The sequence below is a fragment of the Caretta caretta genome, chromosome 12 (assembly GCF_965140235.1).
Source record: "Caretta caretta isolate rCarCar2 chromosome 12, rCarCar1.hap1, whole genome shotgun sequence".
Classification (NCBI taxonomy): domain Eukaryota; kingdom Metazoa; phylum Chordata; order Testudines; family Cheloniidae; genus Caretta; species Caretta caretta.
This window is the reverse complement of record NC_134217.1, coordinates 24,942,634-24,967,898: the sequence shown is the minus strand read 5'-3', so window position 1 is coordinate 24,967,898 and position 25,265 is coordinate 24,942,634. Positions and strand designations below refer to the sequence as shown.

The following is a 25,265-nucleotide window of genomic DNA, read 5'->3' as shown; positions in this document are numbered from 1 at the left end:
CTGCAATTAACAAGGAGAAGAGTATTGTACCTGAGAGACATCATCTAAATGCTACCTTTATGCTCCCAAATACATATTAAACCAAATGGAAGAGGTAATTCAAAACAATAATTCACATGGATGAGAAGAACTCAAAGGGGTACTTTAGTTTCCTGATAATAGGCCTTTGCATCACAGGGCCCGTTTTTACTCTACATATTTAAAGAGAGAAACTGATCAAAAAGATGAACTGATAAATATATAATTCGATATAGAAGTTGATTTATGTAAAAGTAGAGTGGTCATGCATAAAAATGTCTCAGAAGATAATTCTGTCCATAAAGCTATCTCAGTATCCTGTAGACATATATTATAAGGAATACTGCAAATAATGAGCTATTGTCAATTGCCTTAGATAACCAAATAAGTTTTAAGTCAGCCCACTGTATAAACCATATCACAGTTACAGCTCAATTATTGATCACACTCTTATAAGAAATTTAGCATTAGCTGTTCGTTACTGTCTGCTGCCCTGGAGAATGCAAAAATATGATTATTTGAAAAAGGAAATAATGACTCCAGTTAGAGTCCAATTTTGCTTTGTTCTTTTTTTCAGCCATGCCCTGTGGAATTTCACAGAGAATGAGGTATTAAGGATACTAAAAATAATCTTAACTCTGGTCTCCATACCATCCAGTTAGAGTGTTTATATGCCGTATAGCCACATTTGTGCTCTTGGCTCACACTTTGCCTTGCAATTCCACAGAGCTGATCAGCAATGCTAGGAGGCAACTACAGTGTCACATATTTCCATCACTTCTCAAGCACTGTGAAGGATATGACTGAAAATTAAGTTTGGCATGGTAAGCCTATTTTGATGTGACAGTTAAGGGGGCATTCTGCACTGAGTTCTTAACCATTTCAGGAAATTGGCATATTGCAACAGGGTGCCAAATATTATTTCCTAATAAATTTAAAGGTAGTGTCCTGCCGCAGATGCCTGTCAAAGGTATCAGCCCCACTCAATGAAGTGCAATGGCAGTGCTGTAAAATACGGCCATGTGGCTGGAATAAGATTCTTATGTGTGGAAGTAGCTCTTCTCATTCTTCTGCTCTACAAAAGCACTTTTTTTGTGTCTCAGCAAATGAAGAATGGATTCCCAGTGGGTGAAATGTATGAAGGAATGTTTAGAACTAAACACATGCTCTCAAACTGTTGCAGCTATCTGGTAAATTTAATTTGTGGTCAGTGGACATGATGAAAGGATACCAACAAGGAATTCCCTTCATATGTACTCTCAACTAATAGGCACTTTTCAGTTTCAAAAGTGCTAATCAATCTGCATGACATCCCTGCTAGCTGAGTATTACCCTCATTGCAAAGAGGGATAACTGAGGCAAGAAAGAGAACTTGCGGAATACAAGACAGCAAATCAGTGGTAGAAGGAATAGAATCCAGGATTCTTGGCTTCTGAGCCTTCCTCAGACTAGTAGGTATGTAACTTTACCTAGTTACATATTTTTTATTATTTTCCTCCCCAAATTATTTTTGCAGCTTTTCCCATTCTTCCTCTTTTCTCTTGTTTTCTAAGATGTCCCTGACTTGCAGCACGAATCAGCTGCGAAAAGAGATATGGTTTCATGTAATTAGTTCCTTATAACCTTGGCATTTATACCATGCCTTTATTTTACTTCTCCATACATTCAGCTTTGACAAAAGATCAAGGATCATAAAAACCTAGGGATGCTATATTAAAACAATTTCATTTCAGAAATTTCACTAATGCATACTTGCGTCCCTGAGAGGGCTTGAAGTGATTACTTGAATTTTGTATGCTTTTAGCTAACATGCATGTGTCAGCTGTATGTATGTAAATGATGATGCAATATTATGCAGGAAAACAGGAATCATGTTATCCCTACCTTTTGGCTATGCTAATATAAGTAGTGAAAGAGTGGTCATGTATGTTTGTGTATGAGGGCAACAAACTGTAGCCTCACCACCATAAAATCATTACGCTGCAATGCATTAAGAGTATACCAATTGTCAGGTATTGGAATAGCAAGTATTTTGTTACACTAAAATAAATAGTACCTAGGGTAAACTATTTCACATTCACTACATATTGCATACATCCAGAAGATTGTAATTTATTTGTTAAAATGCATAGAAATGCACAGGTCTTGTTCTTTTTAATATAGAAAATCATAAAAATTTTCTCATATGTAAAGAGAAAATGAAGATCAAACAGACCGACAGAGGACATGCATAAAATTGAATTTAGCTACTTTGCCTGGATAGACGTGGAGAACTCATTGAGGATAGGTGAGGTCCCTAAGGATGGAGAAGGGCAAACATAGTACTTATCTTTAAAAAGGGGAACAGAGAGGACCCGTGGAATTATAGACCAGTCAGCCTAACTTCAATACCTGGAAAGATACTGGAACAGATTATTAATCAATCAATTTGTAAGCACCTAGAGGATAATGGGATTACAAGGAATAGCCAGCATGGATTTGTCAAGAACTAATTATGTCAAATCAGCCTAATTTCTTTCTTTGACAGGGCTACTGGCCTAGTAGATGGGGAGAAACAGTAGATGTAATATATCTTGATTTTAGTAAGGCTTTTGACACAGTCCCACATGGCATTCTCATAAGCAAACTAGGGAAATGTGATCTAGATGAAAATAATGTAAGATGGGTGCACAACTGATTGAAAGACCATACTCGGAGAGCAGCTGTCAGACTGGGAGGGTATAACTGGTGGATTCTACAGGAGTCATTCCTGTGTCCCAGTCAATATTTTCATAAATGACTTAGATAATGGAGTGAAGCAGGTGACAGTAAGATGGGAGGGGTTGCCAGCACTCTGGAGGAAAGGATTTGTATTCAGAATGACCTTGACAAATTAGAGAATTGCTCTGAAGTTGACAGGACAATATTTAATAAAGACAAGTGCAGACTACTATGGTTAGAAGGGAATAATCAAATGAACAATTATAAAATGAGGAATAACTGGCTATGCGATAGTACTGCTGAAAAGGATCTGGGGGTTACGGTGAATCACAAATTGAATGAGTGAACAATGCGATGTAATTGTGAAAAAGACTAATAATTTTTGAGTGTATTAACAGGAGTGTTGCATGTAAGACATGGGAGTTAAATGTCCCTCTTTACTTGGCACTGGTGAGGCCTCAGCTGGAGTACTCAGTCCAGTTCTCGGTGCCACACTTCAAGAAAGATATGGACAAATTGGAGAAAATCCAGATGAGAGCAACAAAAATGATAAAAGGTTTAGAAGAGCTATGTTTAGTCTTGAGGAAAAAAAAGACTGAAGGGAGACCTGATAAGAGTCTTCAAATATGTTAAGGGCTGTTATAAAGAGGATGGGGATCAATTGTTCTCTATGTCCATTGGAGGTAGGAGCTTAATCTGTGGCAAGGGAGCGTTAGGTTAGATATTAGGAAAAACTTTCTAACTGTAAATGTAATTAAGATCTGAAATGGATTTCCAAGGGAGGTTGCTGAATCCCCATCATTGGATTAAGATTGTTTTTAAGAACAGGTTGGACAACCGCCTGCCAGGAATGGTCAAGTTTCACTTGGTCCTGCTTCAGCCCAGGGGGTTGGATTTGATAACTTGATTCCAGCCCTACATTTCTATGATTCTATGCCAGCTGGGTTGTCCCTGTATGGGATTTGAATCTACCCTTTAAAAAAGAGTCCTATATAAATTAGTAGGAAATATCCCGCCCATAACATGAGAGGCTTGGGATGGATAGGGCAGGGGTAGGAGAGGGTCTCTTAGCCCCTTGCTGAGCATTGAGTATCCTTCCCTTCCCTCATAAAGCTCCTGAGTGTTCCATGGGTATGTGTGAATGTAAGAGGTTTATGAGAACGGATGAGGCCAGGTGTGCTGCTTCCCCCTCCACAAACTTTTATTGGCTTTTTGGAGGGGGGTATAGAGTTCGTAATTGATCTCCTGACCCCTTGTGGTTACCTAGGTCTCATCCTGGGCATGGGCTGCCATTTTTGGCACCCCCTTTTTACTCCATACACTCAGTCTATATCATCTTGATGGGAGGGGCTGCTGGATCTCCCAGTGTGCTGGGGACTTGGTTGAGTGCAGTGTGGGTCTAGAATTAATGGTTCCATGAGGCAGACCTGGCAATGACAGTAAAAGTTCTTACATTCCTCTCTTCCTATTGCTTTAGTAGCTCTGTCTTGGGGTGGGGGGCAGTAATCTGGCAGTATAGTTCAGTGCAGACTGCAGGTTAGCAGGGGGCAGTTTATGGGCCATTTAATTCAGAGAGTGAGTGAGCCAGACAAGCACTGGATTTGGGCCTCTATTTTAGGGCAGGGATGTAGATTCAGTGTCTTGCATAACTTCAGACACTTCTTATCTCATCCCTTAGGCCTCACTTGAGGTATGGGTATCAGGGTGACAGCAGGGTTGAATCCCTTTAGTTCTAGAGGGACTGCTAAGGATACCCCTACCCAGGGGTGAAAGTAAGTCAGAGGACTTACCGGTACGCCCGAGTCCTGAGCAGGGGGCATGGCCTCAACCGGAAGAGGCGTGGCCTTAAATCCCCAGGCCCTTTAAATCTTGATTTAAAGGGCCAGGGCTCCAGCTGTGGTAGTGGTGGCTGGGAGCCCGGGGCCCTTTAAATCACCCCTGAGCTACCAGCTGCAGAGGCGGCTGGGAGCCCTGGGGCTCGGGGGTGATTTAAAGGGCCCAGGGCTCCAGCTGTTGCTACCACAGCGGAGCCCCAGGCCCTTTAAATCACTGAGGAGCCCTGGGGGCTCCCAGCTGCCACCGGTACCCTGGGGCTCCACTGTGGTAGCAGCTGCCGGAGCCCCGAGCTCTTTAAATCCCCGCCTGAGCCCTGCTGCCCAAGCCCTGGGGTAGCGGTGGCCGGACTCCATTGGGGATTTAAAGGGCCCTGGGGCTCCAGCCGCTGCTACTGCCCCGGCCCTTTAAATCTCGGCCAGAGCCCCACCGCCGCTACCCCAGGGCTCGGGCAGCAGGGCTCAGGCAGGGATTTAAAGGGCCCCGGGGCAGTAGCGGCGGCTGGAGCTCCGGGGCTCTTTAAATCCCCACCAAAGCCCTGCCACTGCTACCCCAGGGCTTGGGCAGCAGGGCTCAGGCTAGGATTTAAAGAGCCCTGGGGGGGTAGCAGCGGCTGGAGCTCCAGGGCCCTTTAAATCCCCGCCGCAGCCCCGCCTCCGCTACCCCAAGGCTTTAAATTGCCCTCTCGGAAAGCCGGTCCTGGTACTGCGTACCGGCTCCTACCGGTACGCACCGGCTTACTTTCACCTCTGCCCCTACCCCCTTTTTCTGTAGGCCACTTGGAAAAGCCACATTGGAACAGGAACTGCTGGGTAGATGTATGGATGCTGTTTATTTGGTTAAGCCGTTTATTTAAGTTAATAAAGTAGCAGCTTCTACTTATAGCTTTGTGTCTGTGCTTCATTGTCCTGCATCCAAGTCAATAGTCTTCCAGTAGTTTTTAGAACCATCCTATAGATTTATACAGTATAGAATCAATATCCCTGCTATAGAAATCTATAGGATGGTCAAAAAGGGAAATCTTTACTTTTTAGATACTAGAGGTTTCTACGGTCATTTCTATGAAATGTTTGTAGAATTCTATTGGTTTCCTTATTATGTAGGACTCCAACACTGGGAGTATGATTGCATGGAGGGGTGAAATCCTGTCTCTTTTGATGTCAATGGTGATCTTGCCATTGAGTTGAGTGGGGCCAGGATTTCATCCTAGATGTTTTAAACTGGCTTCTCAGACTGGTAAGATGCAGGTGTATCTGCACATGAAGGGTACTGATTATATGAGATACCCCCTGCCACTAAGCCAAGTACCGTAGGTCAAACTTCTTTATACAGCTGGCTAGTATGTCAAAAAGAAACAAAAACATTGAAATAAATGGGACATTAATTGTAATGGGGTCAAAAGACAGAACAGTAAAACTTCTAACCTTTTAAAAAAGCCCCAATCTATTATAATTTAATATTTCTCATATCTCTAGAAACCTCAGCACTTTCCCTTGTACCACTTCCTACCATCTACTCAGCTTTTTCTGATTCCTATCCTTTAAAAGGGAAAACCGATTTACTAGCTTGGATGCACAAGTCAATGCATCCTGGAGCATGTGTCTTGGATTCAGATATGTTATCACACCTGTGGCGCACATTCTCACTGTCTATACAAGTTATACCTGCAGCTAGTTGGCACTTCATTGTAATGTGAAAAATGCCAGGGTTCAAAATTAATATTGTATCTTTGCTTTCACAGACAATACTTTCCTTCTAGTTTATTAAACAAGCTCTCTACAAACTTGGAATTATTAGTAGCACTTAAACCCCAAAGTGATTTTTATCATAATACTGTAAATTTGTACATTGCTTCCACACAAGGATTTCAAAGTGCCCTTGCATGCTTTATTCTACAGCTGAGCTTGCTGTTAAGCCACTCCAGATATGGAAGGAAATGAGATACGCTGAGAGCTATTGAACACAGAATTTTCACAGTGGATCAGCACAAATTTATTTAGCAGAGGTGTCTCTGTAACTGATGTACTGTGAATTGTTCCATGGCACTCAGTGTGACACTTCCACCTAAGTGGTGTACAGGGCAAAAGCAGGAACACTAAACTGGAACACAAAATGTAACAACATATGAACTCACTCCTGGAGTTTGCTTTGTAGGCTACTTTGCTTGTTGATGGGTGGTTAGCTGCTTCTCTTAACAGAAAAAGCATTCATTTTTTAAAATGTCAAAATAGGATTTGCAAGACTAGTTTGAATAGGGAACCTCCAGTATTATCACCAGTTTTCTGGGATGGGGATATAATGTACTATATAAACCTCTACATAAATAAATACATTAGTCACTTTCCATGTCTTAGTATTCACTCTAAACAGTAGCAAGTTTCAAATAGCAAAATATTTTGCTAATTTTTTATAACATTAGGTGCACAGTGGTGCTTTAAACTGCTTGCACCATGACAGTGATTGTCTGGACAATTGTGGCAATTGTGCACACAAATCACCACTTGCATGTCATGACAAAACCCTTGTGTTTCGTACTCACTTTTCTGAATGGAGTGGGCTTAGTCAGTGTAGGCCTATTACCACCACGTATCCAGTTCTATCCTGTTTGATCACAGAGGTGGAGGATAAACTGTTGTTTGGTTAAAGTTATTCCTAAATGCATACACACAGTGTATTACTGTTTAATTTAAAAAATACAGTGTATTAATAGTAAAAAACAAACAAACACCCTCCAACCCAAACCTTCAAGGTTTGCAAAAGGCACCAGTGATGATGATATCTTATATACCAATGAAGAGGTAGCAGATGGTCTAGGGCAGGCACATGCATACAGGGAGGTGCTGTCATAATTCCCTAGATATATTTTCAGAGAAGACCTAAAATTGGCCATGTGGTCATTAAGGGCCCAATTTTCAACATTACTGAATACTAGGGCTGGCTGAAATTCTCTCTCCAAACTGTTTTTGAGAAGACAGAATTTTTCGTAAAAAGTTTCTGATTCTCTTGGGAAATGTTGACTTTTTTGTCAAAAACCCAAAAACTTTTATTTGAAATGCTGTTGCATTGCCTCATGGGAGCTATAGTTCAGGTACGTTATGCCCCCAATCTTCTCTGAGCTGGGTTCCCCAGCTGGACGAAATCTCCCATGATTTATTTTGGCCAGACACTCCCATGATGCACCACAGTGGCTCAACAAGAGGGGAGACCCTGATACATTATAGGAGGTACAGTCCAATCAGGGAGCCTGGCCCATATAGGAGAGTAGGGGCATGAGATGCCTGATCCACAACTCCCATGAGGCACTATGACAACATTTCCAAATAATTTTGACTTTTCAGTTGGAAGTTTTTAACCAAAAATTTTTAGGTTTTGATTTTTGTGCCAAAACTTTGAAATTTTCCAACTCCATCCTTCCCAATTTTCTGACCCACTCTACTGATCAACCTCAGCTGTCACTAACTCTAAATGGAGTTGTGGGTGCTCAGAACTTCTGAAAATTAGATCTCCTGTAGGAGTTCTCTGATGAAATAGGAATGATAACACTGGAGTCTGGCTCCCAGCAGAATTTCACTTTGGGTAATTAAATTCTGGTTACCTCAATTTCTCCTGCAGTTTCAGTTGCATATGATATTTCTCTTCTGTCCTAAAACAGCATTACAGTGTGATGTTAAAAACAGCTCTCTGGGTCCCACGGGCCGCTGAATTTTGGTGAACAGTTTTTTTTTAAAGTAACAAATTAAGGGAAAACCTCCTGTTCCCTGGGACTGGAATTCTTCTCCCCCACTTCACTGTGTCCAGCTGGAGATCTGGAGTGCAGCCTTTCAGTCCTGGGGTACCAGGCTGTAGTTTCTCACCTCAGGATAGACCGAGAAGGACCGTCACTCTCCTTCCCCACTATATTATAACACACCAAACATTAACAAGTTCTAACCTTTGCTAAGGTCTAACCAGTATTTATGGGGTCTCCCTGCCTGTCTCTCCTGGCTGTTTGGAAATACCGTAGTTTATTTGGGATACCAGGAACCTTTGCCTGAGGTCTAAAATGTTATCAAATATTTGTGCAGGTTTTAAAAACTATTTATTTTCTATAAAAACAACAAGGAGTCCGTGGCACCTTAAAGACTAACAGATTTATTTGATCATAAGCTTTCATGGGTAAAAACCTCACTTCTTCAGATGCATGGAGTGAAAGTTACAGATGCAGACATAAATATACTGACACATGAAGAGAAGGGAGTTACCTCACAAGCGGAGAACCAGTGTTGACAGGGCCAATTTGATCAGGGTGGATCTAGTCCACTCCCAACAATAGATGAGGAGGTGTCAGTTCCAGGAGAGGCAAAGCTGCTTCTGTAAAGAGCCAGCAACTCCCAGTCCCTATTCAAACCCAAATTAATGGTGTTAAATTTGCAAATGAATTTTAGTTCTGCTGTTTCTCTTTGAAGTCTGTTTCTGAAAGTATAGCTACTTTCAAATCTGTTATAGAATGTCCATAGATTGAAGTGTTCTCCCACTGGCTTTTGTGTGTTACCGTTCCTGATGTCCAATGTGTGTCCATTTATTCTTTTACGTAAGGACTGTCTGGTTTGGCCCATGTACATGGCAGAGGGGCATTGCTGGCACATGATGGCATATATAACATTAGTAGACATGCAGTGAATGAGCCTCTGATGGTGTGGCTGATGTGGTTGGGTCCTCTGATGGTGTCACTAGAGTAGATATGGGGACAGAGTAGGCAACAAGGTTTGGTACAGGGATTGGCTCCTGGGTTAGTGTTTCTGTGGTGTGGTGTGTAGTTGCTGGTGAGTATTTGCTTCAGGTTGGGGGCTGTCTGTAAGCAAGGACTGGCCTGTCTCCCAAGGTCTGTGAGAGTGAGGGATCATTTTCCAGGATAGGTTGTAGATCGTTGATGATGTGCTAGAGAGGTTTTAGCTGGGGGCTGTACGTGGTGGCCAGTGGTGTTCTGTTATTTTCTTTGTGGGGCCTGTCCTTTAGTAAGTGATTTCTGGGTACCCGTCTCGCTCTGTCAATCTTTAAGAGTGCTTGATAAAGATCTTGTAGGTGTTTGTCTCTGTCTGAGGTATTGGATCAAATTCCATTGTATCTTAGGGCTTGGCTGTAGACAATGGATCTTAGGGCTTGGCTGGATGGAAGCTGGAGGCATGTAGGTAAGTATAGCGGTCAGTAAGTTTCCTGGTATAGGGTGGTGTTTATGTGACCATCACTTATTTGCACTGTAGTGTCCAGGAAGCGGATCTCTTGTGTGGACTGGTCCAGGCTGAGGCTGATGGTGGGGTGGAAATTGTTGAAATCCAGGTGGAATTCTTCAAGGACCTCCTTCCCTTAGATCCATATGATGATGATGTCAGTGATGCAATGTAGTGCAAGTAGAGGAGGGATACTAGGGGATGAGAGCTGAGGAAGAGTTGTTCTAAGTCAGCCATAAAGATGTTAGCATACTGTGGGGCCATGCGGGTACCCATAGCAGTGCCACTGACTTGAAGGTATAAGTTGTCCCCAAATCTGAAATTGTTGTGGGTGAGGACAAAGTCACAAAGCTCAGCCACTAGGTGTGCCATGGCCTCATCAGGGATACTGTTCTTGACGGCTTGTAGTCCATTCTCATGTGGAATATTGGTATAAAGAGCTTCTACATCCATGGTGGCCAGGATGGTGTTTTCAGGAAGATCACCAAAGCATTGTAGTTTCCTCAGAAAGTCGGTGGTGTCTCGAAGATAGCTAGGAGTGCTGGTAGCTTAGGGTCTGAGGAGAGAATCCAAATAGCCAGATAATCTTGCTGTAAGAGTGCCGATGCCTGAGATGATGGGGCGTCCAGGGTTTCCAGGTTTATGGATCTTGGGTAGGAGATAGAATACCTCTGGTCGGGGCTCTGTGTGTGTGTCTGTGTAGATTTGTTCCTGTGCTGTAGCAGGGAGTTTCTTGAGCAGATGGTGTAGTTTCTTTTGGTACTCTTCAGTGGGGTTAGAGGATAGTGGCCTGTAGAATGTGGTGTTGGAGAGTTGCCTGGCGGCCTCCTGTTCATAATCTGACCTGTTCATTATGACTACAGCACCTCCTTTGTCAGCCCATTTGATTATAATGTCAGAGTTGTTTCTGAGGCTGTGGATGGTGTTGTGTTCTGTATGGCTGAGGTTATGGGGCAAGTGATGCTGTTTGTTCACAATTTCAGCCTGTGCACGTGTGCAGAAGCACTCTATGTAGAAGTCTAGTCTGTCACTTTGACCGTCAGGAGGAGTCAAAGCAGAATTCTTCTTCTTGTAGTGTTAGTAGGAGGGTTCCTGTGGGTCAATGCATTGTTCAGTGGTGTATTGAAAATATTCCTTAAGTCGGAGACGACGAGAGTAGGCTTCCAGATCACTGCAGAACTGTATCATGTTCTTGGGGGTGGGGGGCAGAAAGAGAGTCCCCGAGATAGGACAGACTCTTCCGCCGGGCTAAGTGTGTGGTTGGATAGATTAACAATATTGTTAGGTGAGTTGAGGGTACCACTGTTGTAGCCCCCTGTGGCATGTAGGAGTTTAGATAGTTTACTGTCCTTTTCCTCTGTAGAGAAGTGAAGTGTGTGTTGTAAATGGCTTGTCTTGTTTTTGTAAAGTCCAGCCACATGGAAGTTTGTGTGGAACTCTTTCTCTTTCTGGGCATTCATAAGACTAGAAAGGGGATCTTACCACCTGATGGCTGACTACCCAATGTGAGCTAATTGCCTGGTGATTTTGTATTGCAGACACTTGCACTAGGAACTAGAGTGAAACCACTCAAATAATTTTACTGAGACCACTGAACCTCTATCTGACAGTAATGACTTTTGGTTACTACAGACCTGTGCTGGATTCAAACCAATGACCTATAGATGAAAGGCTCCATATCCCATAACCATCCTCTGAGTTAGCCAATCTTGGCTTGTTTTTATACTCCTCTGCAAGCAGAGGAATGAGGGAATCCTATTGCCTCTGGAATTACCGACTGAAACAAGCAGTAAAGAAAAGATTCTGTTGCTTGTATTTCCACTTGGGTTCAGCGATCAGAAATAAATGTGCTGAGCTTAAAAGGCCTTTCTGGTTTGCTTAAATGTTTGCCACAATATAAATGTGACAAAAGTGCTGTGTATTCCAATTAAACTTAAACAGCCGTACAAGCAGAGAGGGGCTGCTGCGTGGGAGCACAGGATAGGATAGCATTGCTACTGAGCTCCAGACTGTATTTACAAAAGAAGAAAAAAAATCTATTTCAGCAACTTCCCGAACAAAGCACATCTAGTTTTCTCCTTCTCATATAATTCTAATTCCCGTGCTCCAGACACTGCCTGTGGATCACTGCCGGGCTGTGGTCAGTGGGTACATACCACTTTTAATTTCTGACACCTTGTTTTTCATCAGACGTTTTATTACTCTAACTCTGTCCGTAGATAAGGGACACCTGGTGCCATCATGACACCTGCAGTGCGAATGATCATGCTCTAACCTGGCTCCGATCATCTTAAACAAATGGCTCAATCAATATCAATAGCACTACTTGTATAAGTGTGTACCTGTATTATTTTGAGAGCTATGGCACTGGAGTGGGACTCAGGAGATCTGAATTAAATTCTTAGTTCTGCCACAGACCTCCTGTGTGACCTCAGCTAAACTATTCCTATTGTATAAGTGGGGAATCGAGGCATTTTAATTTTTCTGTATCCTGTCTATAAAATGGGAATATCAATACTACTTTTCTCCCACCCTTTGTCTTAGCTATTTAGATTCTAATCTCTTTGGGGCAGGGTTTTTCTCTTACTATGTGTCTCTGTGATGCCTAGCACAGTGGGTCCTGATCTCAGCAGGGGCTTTAGACACTACTGTAATACACATAAATAATAATATTGTAATGCACCTGGGACTTGGCTCATTGTGTGTGGAGGTATGTGTATTTTGGGAGACTGGGTACATACAAATATCTACATGGGTAGCCTCAAGTGGTAGAGTGCACTGTGTTCAAATTTTTGGTTGCTGGGAGCTCCATTCAGCAACAGTTTAAGGTAAAAGATATTTCTCACATTTAGCAGGGTCCTCTCAGCACTGGTTTCAGAGGAGCAACCGTGTTAGTCTGTATCTGCAAAAAGAAAAGGAGTACTTGTGGCACCTTAGAGACTAACCAATTTATTTGAGCATAAGCTTTCATGAGCTACAGCTCCCTTCATCGGATGCGTGCAGTGGAAAATACAGTGGGGAGATTTATAGACTCAGAGAACATGAAACAATGGGTGTTACCCTACACACTGTAACCAGAGTGATCAGGTAAGGAGAGCTATTACAAGAGGAGAGCGAGGGGGAAAAAACCTGAAATGGCCCACCTTGATTATCACTACAAAAGGTTTTTTCCCCGCCGCTCTCCTGCTGGTAATAGCTCACCTTACCTGATCACTTTTGTTACAGTGTGTATGGTAACACCCATTGTTTCATGTTCTCTGAGTATATAAATCTCCCCACTGTATTTTCCACTGCATGCATCCGATGAAGTGAGCTGTAGCCAGAGGTGAAAGTAAGCTGGTACGCCCCAGTACGGCGTACCGGCAAGAGCTGGTGCACTGTACTGGGGTGGATCGGCTTCCCCAGGTGCAATTTAAAGGGTCTGCGGCTTCCAGCAGCGGCTGGAGCCCCCGGCCCTTTAAATTGCTGCCAGAGCGGCAGCGGGGCTGGGGCAGTGATTTAAAGGGCCTGGGTCCCTTTAAATTGTCCCCAGAGCCCCGCTGCCGCTTCCCCAGGGCTCTGGCAGGCTCCGGGGATGATTTAAAGGGCCCGGAGCGGTAGTGGTGGCCAGAGCCCCGTCCCTGGAGCCCTGCTGCCGGAGCCCTGGGGAAGTGGCAGGGGGGCTCGGGACGATTTAAAGGGCCTAAACTGCTGCTATGGCCCAGGGCCCTTTAAACTGCCAGCGTCCCTGGCTGCTGCTGTTACCCCAGGGAGGGGAAAGGAGGCACTTGCCGGTACAAGGTGGGCCGGGGCTGGCTCTGACCCCCCAGCCCCGCCCCTTCCGCCCAAGGCCCTGCCCCTTCCGGGGGCCAGAGCCAGCCACAGCCCAGCCCTGTACCGATGAGTCCCTAGACTTACTTTCACCCCTGGCTGTAGCTCACGAAAGCTTATGCTCAAATAAATTTGTTAGTCTCTAAGGTGCTACAATTACTCCTTTTCTTCTTTCAGTACTGCTAATTCTCAGATGGTGCACTAGTAAAATGTAGTTTTCACTTAGCTATAACTTGGTTGGCTCAGGATGTTAGTCTTCCCCTTGGATAGGTTTGTTTGGCCTCTTAGTTTTGTGCTATAGATGGAAATGACCTCCAACAGGGCCCAGTCAAAACCTGGGAGTTCCTTATGCAATTCCTTTCACAACAAAGAGCTGACCTAGCTGGCAGACTCATAGATATTAAGGTCAGAAGAGATCGTAATAATCTAGTCTGACCTCCTGCACGTTGCAAGCCACAGAATCTCACTCCTGAAATGGACTCCTAACCTCTGGCTGAGTTACTGAAGTCCTCAAATCATGGTTTAAAGATTTCAATTTACAGAGAATTCACCATTTACTCAGCCCATAGACTGTGGCCTTCTGTCATGCATGTGCAAACTGACCAAAAGAAAGCAAGTTTTATTAAGGCTGTTGTAAAAGTAAATGGTTTACTATGCTGAGTCACTGGTAGAGATTAATCTGACTTCCTATGTTTGAAAGGCTATAGCTCATTATGTTGATTTTAATAACTGAAATTTTATATTTGGAAGCAGGGTTGTTCCAGGGATAAAATGAAAAACAACTTCTGTATTTACTCAGGCTCTTTTTGTTGTCTGAGTCCCTTTATGGGTACATGAGAGAGAGTCTGATTAAATGAATTATAGATATAAAAATAGCAAGAGTAACATGCATTTCAGATTTTTTTTTATTTGGTAAAGGGAGCCTTAGGAGTTTAGTTTGACAAAAATTCATTTTTTTGTTGTTGCTTGCCTTTGTGTGAAATTGAGATGAGGACAAAGAATGCTATTAAAAACTAATTTTCCTGACTCAGAATGGGAAAGCTTGTGAGATAGCAGGACACCCTGTGCTCTGCAAAAATTGTGTAGCAATCAATAATAATGAAATTTTAAACTGTAAATCATTTTACAAGCTGTACATCAGCAGGATAGTAACCTGGAGAATGCTTATGTAGCTTTCAAACAGCTGGTCATGTTCAAAAGTCTCCATTAACTAATACTTAACTAATACTAATTGCCAGGGTATTCCTACTGAAGAACATGCATGCCACCAAAATTCATGAGGTTGCAATGCATTCAAAACTGTAGCTCTTAAAGTGCTACTGAGTAACACAGGGAGGATAGTAAACAAATACTGAAAACACAAGACTTTTGGTTTTTATTTAATACATATGCCTTATTTAATAGCTTTACAGGTACTCATAATGACTGATTTTGCAGTGGGTAATGACTCAGAAAAAATGTACAGTATGCAGATGTAACCTAGAAGTGCAATTCTTCTGTAGTAGCAAAGAGAAATAAATGGGCATAAAAGCTTTTAAAAGTCCATTTAGAGAAAGAGTGAGTCACTATTACATCATTAAAACATTTCCATTTGCTACAATATGTGATTAGGTAAGAAGTAGTATTATCTTTGCACTGGTTTCAGAGTAGCAGCCGTGTTAGTCTGTATTCGCAAAAAGAAAAGGAGTACTTGTGGCACCTTGGGGACTAACCAATTTATTTGAGCATAAGCTTTCTCACTTCATCAGATGCATTCAATGGAAAATACAGTGGGGAGATTTATATACATAGAGAACATGAAACAATGGGTGTTACCATACACACTGTAACGAGCGTGATCCAGAGTGATTACTTAAGGTGAACTATTACGAGCAGGAGAGCGGGGAGGGGGGAACCTTTTGTAGTGATAATCAAGGTAGGCCATTTTCCAGCAGTTGACAAGAACGTCTGAGGAACAGTGGGGGGTGGGGATAAACATGGGGAAATAGTTTTACTTTGTGTAATGACCCATCCACTTCCAGTCTCTATTCAAGCCTAGGTTAATTGTATCCAGTTTGCAAATTAATTCCAATGGTGCTGAGTGGGTATTTTGAACATTCTAATAGGACAATTTCTGCTTAAATACATTTTCCTCTAAAGTTCAAATTCTTTACAAAATGTGGACTGGGAGGAATCAAGTACAATTGTTTCAAACGGGGTATCTGCAGGTTTTCTGGGAACGTAACTATTGAGTTACACATAACACAGAGTCAACGTTCATTTATATGTAGTTAAGGAAAATGCAATACTCATACACAAAAACAAAAGGAAAAAAAGAACCAAATCAACATGAAACAAAAAGTTTGGACATCTATGAACAGATTGTATGGGGGACGCAGGAGAACGGTCATGACAAGGATCAGCAGGAGTGCACTGTTAAAGGAAAGAAACAGCAGCAGGCATATCCGAAGGCCAGGGAGGCTATCAGTTGATCAGATGCTGAGCCACAGACCTGTTGCTTTTACAAAAAGCTGCATGCCATGCTTGGTGGAGACCCCGCACCCCACCGCGGATGCCTCCCAGGAGCTCCTGTCACAGATCCAGGGGTCCGGCTATTCCACAAGCCAGAACTCCATCATAGTCCAGTCAGTGCCAGCAGGGGAACACAGACAAGCCCAATGCAAGGGAAGGAACCTCAGGTAAGTGTGCAAATTAATTTCCCATTACAGTGATGGTGCCTACCAACTTAGTAGGACACAGCTGGTGATTTTTCTTTAATTTACTTATACTAGAAGAGCTAGCAGTATGACAGAGAGGTACAGTTACCTGCTTTTCATTCCCCTGTACAGTTAAGCAGAGGGGTCCATGCAGAGCAATTAATTTATGTACACAGATAGATCCCTTGAATCCTCCTGAGAGAACTTGATGATACTTTTATGGAGGTACTCTGCAATCCTCTCCCAACGCTTTCTAGGGATGGAAGCCTTATTTCTTCCTCCGTGGTAGGACACTTTCCCACACCAGTCGGTGATAACTTCAGCAGGCACCATTGCAGTATGCAGGATAGCAGCATATGGGCCCAGGTGGCTTTGGGATGCCAGCAGCAGTTGTGCTCTCTCTGCCTTTGTTAATCTTGGGAGTGGGATATCAGCTAACATGACCACTGCCTATGAAAAATGGTGCCAGTATTCAGTGCCATTGCCCTACACTCAGTTGCATGCAACCGAGCAACTCCCTTGTCATTTCCTGCATGGTTCATGGAATGTTCAAAGTAGGAATGAAATCAGTGGGATAGAGATGCCATTAGGGTGTGGAGAAAGTTGCGTGATTGGAAGTTGACCCCTTGCTCCCAGTCATCCCTGCTCAACTCATGTATTGCCAAAATTTCCCAAAAGACAGTGTGCAGGTTGCACCCTGGGATACCTCCCATGATGGTGCACCACGCTATACAATGACACAAGCAATACTGGTGAGTTTGTGCAGTGCCAGTGTAAGTTGTTAAGTGTGCATGCACAAAGCAATGTACTAACTGTCAATTTATGTCAATATAACTTGTGTTGACAAAAGTTTGTAGTGTAGACTTGCCCTAGACTAAAGTGGGGAGGGATGAGGGTGGGTGTCTAGGATGAGAGCTAGGTGTCACAGTTCAGGGAAACTGCACTTGTAGTCCTCCTCCGTGGTCCCTTGAAGGCATGAACTGCAGGCTCCCGACTCCTCAACCATTATCTCTGGGGCAGAGACTTGTGTGTCTGTCCCTCCTAACCGGGTCTTTTCCAGGCTGCACAGTTCTCTGACTACACTGTAATAGTCCCAGCGTTAAACAGGCCAGTGTTTGCACTTTGTTCTCTCTCCCCAGAGGCTATAAGCAGCACAACTCCACACAGTTATAAGTTACCATACAGCTCTTTCTACGCAAGCACATTTATTTTTAAGGTGAAAGCATTATAGAGAGAACATGTTAAAACAATAAAAGAACCCGCAGGTATGCTAATAAGCTTCCCAGAAATCACCCCTCTCCTGCACTGACTCCAGCAGGGGCTCTGGTAAAACCCCACAAAGGGTTTTTTCTCTGGTTACAGGTTCACAAGAGTTTTAGCTCAAAACTAGCACACCCATGCATAGTTTGTCTTTTCTTTGTACAGCTTGGGCCTTTGATCTTCCGAGTGCGGGAACATAATGGTCCCCTCCTCAAGGCATAGTTCCAAAAGGCTGGGCTTTTGTATAACTGAAGGTGGGAATTTGCATTCACCTCCTCCTTGAGGTCTCCCAAGCAAACTGCTTCATTTCAATGACGGTGCAGATTACTAGAGGAAAGTAGGAGGGCAGTGCTGCCCCATGCCCAACTGGGTGGGGACAGTGAAAGTAGGAAAAATCCTACCGTAACTGTGAGTCAATGGAACTCAAATAACCTTTTCTCAGTAGAATGAACAGGGTGGGGTGTTTCAGGCATACACTGGTAGCCTGTTACAGCGCCCTTTCACTGCCGGCTATGCACAACTACTGATAATTTAAAGTGCTGGAACTAGGAGATGTAATGGTTAAATTCCCAAAACACGGAGTGCATTGCCTCTAAATATCATTACAGACCATTTAGTCGTCATCACTGCATAACAATATGCTCATTAACTAGAAGTAGGGGATTGCTAAGTAGCCTTAAGTATTGTAAAATATGATTTTGCAATTTTTTTCAACTATCAGGTATTTAAAATAGTCCAATGTATGCCAGTGCAGTCTGTTTACAGTTACTGTGTAAAATAACCAACCTCTTTACTTTTCTGGAGGTTCCCATTTGTGGCTTCTGATTTTCTATGGAGAACTTTGTTATATTCATTATATAGTAAGCAATTCCATTTAAACACTAGATATTACTTTTATTTCTGGAGTACCAAAAGCGTGTGAGGCTCTTTATACATATTTAAAAGATGGATTCCTGCTCTGAAGAACTTACAATCTGAAACATCACAGAGACAATAGAACAGGTGAAAGGCTTCAATACTTCATTTTTGTATCCAGAATCAACATAGAAGTTAATTTATGATAAATAATTGCCAGTAGTTTTTAAAGCTCTAGCAGTTCCTTTAAGGATTATATTTTTCTTTACCCTCTACCATAAAATCTCCAGCAAAATCCTGAAAATAGGAATCAGTCTGCTTTGCAAATACAATGTCAGTCCAGTTTCATGGCTAGCTCTCTGTACAGTGGGGGGTCATAATAAAGTGGAAAAAAAAAAGACAACCAATACTGTTATCCAGTTTCCTTTGAAGTACAAAACACACTGCAGCTGTCAGAATAATACAATATGATCTCAAAAACAGAGCAGATAAAGCTAAGAGAGCTTTCGGTTTCTGAGAATTAAGATACCATTACTTACTGAAGATGTCTGATTATACAATGCATTTCCCTCCCTACCAATATTTTCATTGGGCCAGTTAACAAACAGGAAAAAAGTAAACGAACACTTAAGGTCTAAGTTAACATATCTTTTTTCATTGATGCATTCACTGTAGCTGGTTTCAATTACGAATTAAATATGTGATGAGTAGAAAAATGTGGTATATTGTCTTCTCTACCAGAAATGATTCTCCAGTTAAGTGTAAAAATTCAACCTAACAAAACATTCTCCCTGGGATTAAATGTCATTGCTTCTAATGACTTGATTTATATCCATTGGCTTTACAGTACTAAACAAAATGTAGTGAGGACTATTATAAATCATTGTGGGGATGTTTACAACGGAGATTAGCATATTTTCTGTTTTAGAGACAATTATGGAACAGGGGATCCTAAATCATAAAATTCAAGGGTCCAATCCTGCAAACCCTGATTTATGTGACTGGTACAGCAGGATGTAAAATGGAAATTCCATTTCATGGAGGCTTTCAAAATTGATTTTCATTCCAATCTGAAACAAAGCCTGAAAATGTTGACGTTCTCCTCAAAAGAAAATTTTGGGAAAAGCATTTCAGCTAGATCAAAGCATTTCAATTTCACCTTTCAAAAAATGTTGTATTATGCATTATGAAACAAAAGTTAAAAAATTCAAAACAAAGTCCCTATGAAAGAAATTAAAACATTTTTTTCTGAAAATGCTGGAGCAGGATGTTTTGACATTGTCAGAATTTCTTCTTCTTTTCTCTGAAACAAAATGTGAGCAGAATAGACATGAGTTCACAAAGTATTTCAATTCTGAGGGAACTGCGTTTCCCAACAGAAAATCCTTCTGTCAACATTTTTCTGAATCGCTGTAGTGAGTAGTTCTACTGAAGTCAGTTGGATTACCTTGTATGAAAAGGGTTTGAAGAACTAGGCCTCATCCCTTTGATGGTGGTAGTCATGGGAGTCTTGAGGCAAAACCTTCAACCTCCCATGCTGTTTGTTGCAAATGAATTGTGCTGAAGGGTGCCATGTTTACACCTAATTACATCAATGTGGACCAAAGTATTTTAATGTTTTAAATTAGAAATAAAATACAACGTCTCACTCTCTAAAACTGTGATAAATTAAAACATGTCAGCATTAATTGTAAAATTACATTATACAGTTTTCTGATCTTAGGTCTTACAAGCTAAAATCATCAGTATTTAACATTTCATTACTGGCTCTCTGTGGTCTAGTCTGCTTTTGAATGACTCAAGTTATGCTAGTGTTTGTGATTATTAAATGCTGAAGTATGAATTACATTTCATAGCTAAAAATACTATAAATGTTATAAATTTGGATCAGATCTAGAGGTCTCAGAAGAGAAAGATGTCCTCTCAACCCTGTAGCAGATGGTGTGTGTCCATGTGTCTCTAATTACCATTCACAGAGCAAAGTCGCTGTGCGATGTGTGTGTAAGATTTATCAATTTGTGCATTTGCTCACTCAAAACCTTTAGCCAGTTCAGATAACTACACTGGATCGTGTTTATGGATTGGCTGCTGACTGCCTGATCTGATTTTTGTCAACCACTTAAGTGAAGCAACTTCGATGTAAACTTTATATACCCTGTGGGCTCCCATTGAAATGAATGGGAGTTTTGCCATTGAAATCAATGGCGCCAGAATTTCAACCACTGTTGGATAAGGCTCATGATATGTTTTAAATATTAAAATACAAATGCACCAGAAAACCAGTGATATACCCATGGTACATCGATGATATTTTCATTCTCTGGATGGATGACTTAAACTCCCTCATAGATTTCCACAACTTCAGTAACCACCACCCATCCATTAAACTCTTTCTGGAACATTCCCACACTAGCATCAACTTCCTAGACATAACTGTCAGCTTCAGCAATGGAACCCTACAGACAACTATATACAAGAAACCCATAGGTCACCACACTTACCTTCATAGATCAGTAACCACCCTAAACAGACCAAGAAATCTGTTATCTGTAGCCAGGCACTCAAATACCACAGAATATGCTCTGAAGCGAAAGTCCAGGACATACAACTTTAACACACACAAAACCGCCTCCACCAAACAAGGACACTCCACCAGAGAAGTAGATCACATCATGGAATAGACCACCCAAATTTCCTGAGAGAACCTGCTTCAAATACAAATGTTCATTCGGGGTATTATCAGACAACTACAACACATACTCAGTGGGGCCCCATCCAGAAATAAATATTTCCTGAATCCCGTCTTCTGGCCTTCAAACACCCTTCCAAGCTTTTCATCAGAAGCAAGCTCCCCACGGACCAGGACCAGCATCAGGCCCTGCCAGAGCAACAGATGTAAAATCCACAGACATGTCTCAACTACTACTCACAACACCCCCTTCAAGATCTGTGGGTCCTACACATGTATATCACATGTGGTGTACCTCATGCAGTGCACTGAATGCCTCAAGAGCAACTAGGTGGGTGAAACCAGATAATCACTATGCTCTTGAATGAACTCTCACAGGAAAATGATAAATGACAAAAACACCCCATCACCTGTGGATGAATACTTTTCACAAAGTGATCGCTCTATATCTGACCTATCAGTCCTCAACTTCAAAGGAAGTCTGCACAACACTTTCAAAAGATGAGCCTGGGATCTTAAATTCATAACTTTGCTAGACAATAAAAATCATGGACTGAATAGGGACACTCGATTTATGGCTTATTCATAGAATCATAGAATATCAGGGTTGGAAGGGACCTCACGCGGTCATCTAGTCCAACCCCCTGCTCAAAGCAGGACCAATGCCCAATTTTTGCTCCAGATCCCTAAATGGCCCCCTCAAGGATTGAACTCTCAACCCTGGGTTTAGCAGGCCAATGCTCAAACCACTGAGCTATCCCTTCCCCCATTACAACAATCTATAATCCACTACCAACCCAGCCCTCACAGCTGTCTTCCTCCTCCCCCCCATTCTTTGACTGGAGGGGTGTTCATGGGCTACTTCACCTTGAATGGTCCCTTGACATACGTGTTGACTACTCATGCTAAACGATCTGTTCCACCTTTTAGTTAGCTGTGACACTAAGGGCTTGTCAACACTAGAAGCTCTACAGCAGTGCAGCTGCACCAATAAAACCACCTCCGCAAGAGGCGGTCGCAGCGCTGGCGGGAGAGCCTCTCCCACTGACATAGTGCTGTCCACACCGGCGCTTATGTCGTTTGCGGGGTGGATTTTCCACACCCCCGAGTGACATAAATTATGCTGACCTAAGCTGTAGTGTAGACATAGCCTGAGGCTTGGTCTAGACTAGGAAATTAGGTCAGCGTAACCACGTCCCTCACAGGTGTGGATTTTCCACCCCCCTGAGTGAGACTGTTATACTGACCTAACCCTGCAGTGAAGACAGCGCCGTGTCCTGTTGATCTAGCTACTGCCTCTTGGAAAGGTGGAGCACCTATGCCTCAGGGAGAAGCTCTCTTGTCAGCATGAATAGCCTCTCCATTAAGTGCTACAGTGGTGCAGCCGCATCGGTGCAGTTGTGCTGCAGCCCTGTCAGCAGAGACAAGCCCTGAGTACGTTTCCCAGACTGGAAGAAGAGCTCTGTGTAAGCTCGAAAGCTTGTGTCTCTCACCAACAGAAGTTGGTCCAATAAAAGATATTGTCTCACTCACCTTGCTCTCTAAGGTTCAGCGAAGCTGAAATGAAATGCACCTAGCTGGTTAACCAAATCTACTTGCATAGACACTTACTTCTCTACTGTGATTTCTTGCCTCTTTTAAGAAGGACAGTAGTTATCTAGGACTGTACAATCAATAATGTTTGCACTGGCTTCATAAAAATTAGGCTGTCTTTGCATGTTAGTGAATAATACTGTACCTATTTAGGGCTTAGCCCTGCAAATATAACACCTGGCAAAGTGCTTACTGTTATGAGTACTCTAATGAATGTTACTCTTTGTAACATCTGTTTGGATGGTAGGATCTTCAAGGTAGGGACACATTGTCTTGTAATGTGTTTGACAGACTGCTGCAGGGGGACCCTGATCTCAAGTGTGGCCTCTACCATAACAACGAGATGTATATCACATGAGGTCACTGCATTCAGCAAGTTTTATCAAATTAGTAAAAGTCAGAAGTTTTTTTACTTTTTGTTGTATATTCGTACAGAATGAAAATTTTGACAGCATGGTCAGCATAATGACCACCATAATCCTTATGTGCAGAGGTGCAGTATTAGTACCCTCCATTATACAGGTGGGGCAACAGGTATAGAAATAGCTTCAGGCCACACACACTGGGATGCTATCCCTACACTTGGAAATTTCTAATTCCACAACTCTCTTACTAGTCAGTGTAGGGGAACAGTGTGGCTATTTGTGTACTAACTAGCGATGTAATAAAACAATATCTTAACTGTATCTAGTGTTGTATATTTATCACCATTAATAAGTCTACAATTATCCATGGTTACCATACATTAGCGTGTCTGGGATAGGGCAGCATTTCTCTGTGCTTAGAAATGGAAACTGTGGCATCTCAGATAATTTGGTTTGGTAATTGGTTGCTTATGTTGTCTATGGCGATCACTATATACTAATACTACAACACGTTAATATATTGTTTCCTCCTAAAGGATCTCTAAGAATTCACTCTCTGTAAATTATTTTATACTGCACTTATCAGCATGTCCTTTAATAAACATGCATAGGAGACAAACCTTTGTTTTTTAAAGTTTCCTCCAAAATGATGTGCTATTATATACGTTGTAGGAGATTATGCAAGCTGGATGGCATGCAATTAAAGCACAGAAAAGATTAGCTTGTTGGCATTTAAAAATATGGGTAACAAATTACACACAGGTTTCAGAGGAACAGCCGTGTTAGTCTGTATTCGCAAAAAGACAAGGAGTACTTGTGGCACCTTAGAGACTAACCAATTGATTTGAGCATGAGCTTTCGTGAGCCACAGCTCACCTGATGAAGTGAGCTGTGGCTCACGAAAGCTCATGCTCAAATAAATTGGTTAGTCTCTAAGGTGCCACAAGTACTCCTTTTCAAATTACACACAGTTGTTTCAGTGACAACACAAATGAAAGGAATCATTATGCTATAGGTCTCAGAATACAGCCTATTAAAACTGACTTTCCTTTTTGATGTGCAGTGCCAAACATTTTAAGCCTTTCAAATGTGTTAGTTCCATTCACATTAATAAAGTACTGCACAAGGCCCTTCTACCCTTCAGAGCTATCAGTAAAAAGGAATTTTATCTTAGCTCACAAATGGTTTAGAATTTGAGTTCTTTTTACACAAGTATCCACAGTTTTAGCTTTTATTTGAGCTTTTGAGAATACCTCTCCAGGTTATGTGAGCCACCGTCCTGACACACAACACCTCATCCCTGTGGCTATTCTTGCACAGATGTAGGGAATTTTATGATGCCTCAGGGCATAAACTACAGCATTCATTAAAAATGTTAGAGGTCAAAAACAGCTCAGCAAAAGGGCTAGGAGATTTCACACTTGACAACATTGTTTGTCTGTTCTGATTTGTACAGTTTCACACAACTGCGGTTTTCCTTAAAGCCTCAAACGCATTTGAACCGAAGATGGCATAGATGAAAACTTTAATAATCTAACATGTTGCCTATGGATTTGCTTGACGATGGCTGAATCTGGAAATTCTGTGAGGAGGAGCTATCAAACATGCATGCACATGCTGGTGGGTATGGGCCTTGAGGAGGAAAAACGGGAAAGAAGTAGGTCAGTAACCATCTCCACCCAGGATAACGACAGCTAGCACTTACACAGCCCATTGTTTATACAAAGGGCTGTATATCAATCAAGTACTTAAACCTCACAATAGTCATGTGAAGGCAGGAGTAAGGGGGTTATTATTACTCCCATTTTCTAGATAAGGAAACTGAATTGGGAGGTCAAGTGACATGCTCCGTCTGGTATGAGAAACTCTATAACCACTCCACACACACTGCCACCAAATGAGACAGACTTTGAACTGGAATTAGAACTCAGGTGCTCCTGGCTCGCTGTCCTGTGCTTCTTTCTTCAGATCATACTGCTTCCCCAAAGCCAACTAAAATTGGGTAGGTGTAGCAAGGTGAGACTCACCGGCATGGCGCCTCCTGCTGGTCTTCTGGGAATTAGCGCTTTTCCAGCATTGGAGTGCCCTCTGCAGGCCGGTGTCTCACCTGCTGCTGGCCCCGTGTCCTTCCTGGACCCCGGTGACCTTTACCTTGGGGTTCTGCCCCAGCAGTACCCCCCACACTCTGGGTCTCCCCTCCCACACTCTGGAACCCCCAAGCCTCTAAACCCACCTTGCT

The 25,265-nt window shown here is 42.4% G+C and overlaps 1 protein-coding gene across 5 annotated transcripts in view; it reads right to left on the bottom strand.

Moving 5' to 3' along the window:
* The window catches only part of CHST8 (carbohydrate sulfotransferase 8), a 268,275-nt gene that overhangs the window by 45,507 nt on the left and 197,503 nt on the right, over positions 1-25,265 (bottom strand). The window contains exon 1 of one of the 5 annotated variants that reach the window (XM_075118416.1): positions 8,793-8,881. The exons of the other annotated variants lie outside the window; for them this stretch is intronic. The gene's annotated coding sequence lies outside the window, so the exon portion shown is untranslated. Of the gene's footprint in view, positions 1-8,792; positions 8,882-25,265 lie in introns of those variants that run through there. 5 annotated transcript variants of the gene reach the window in all.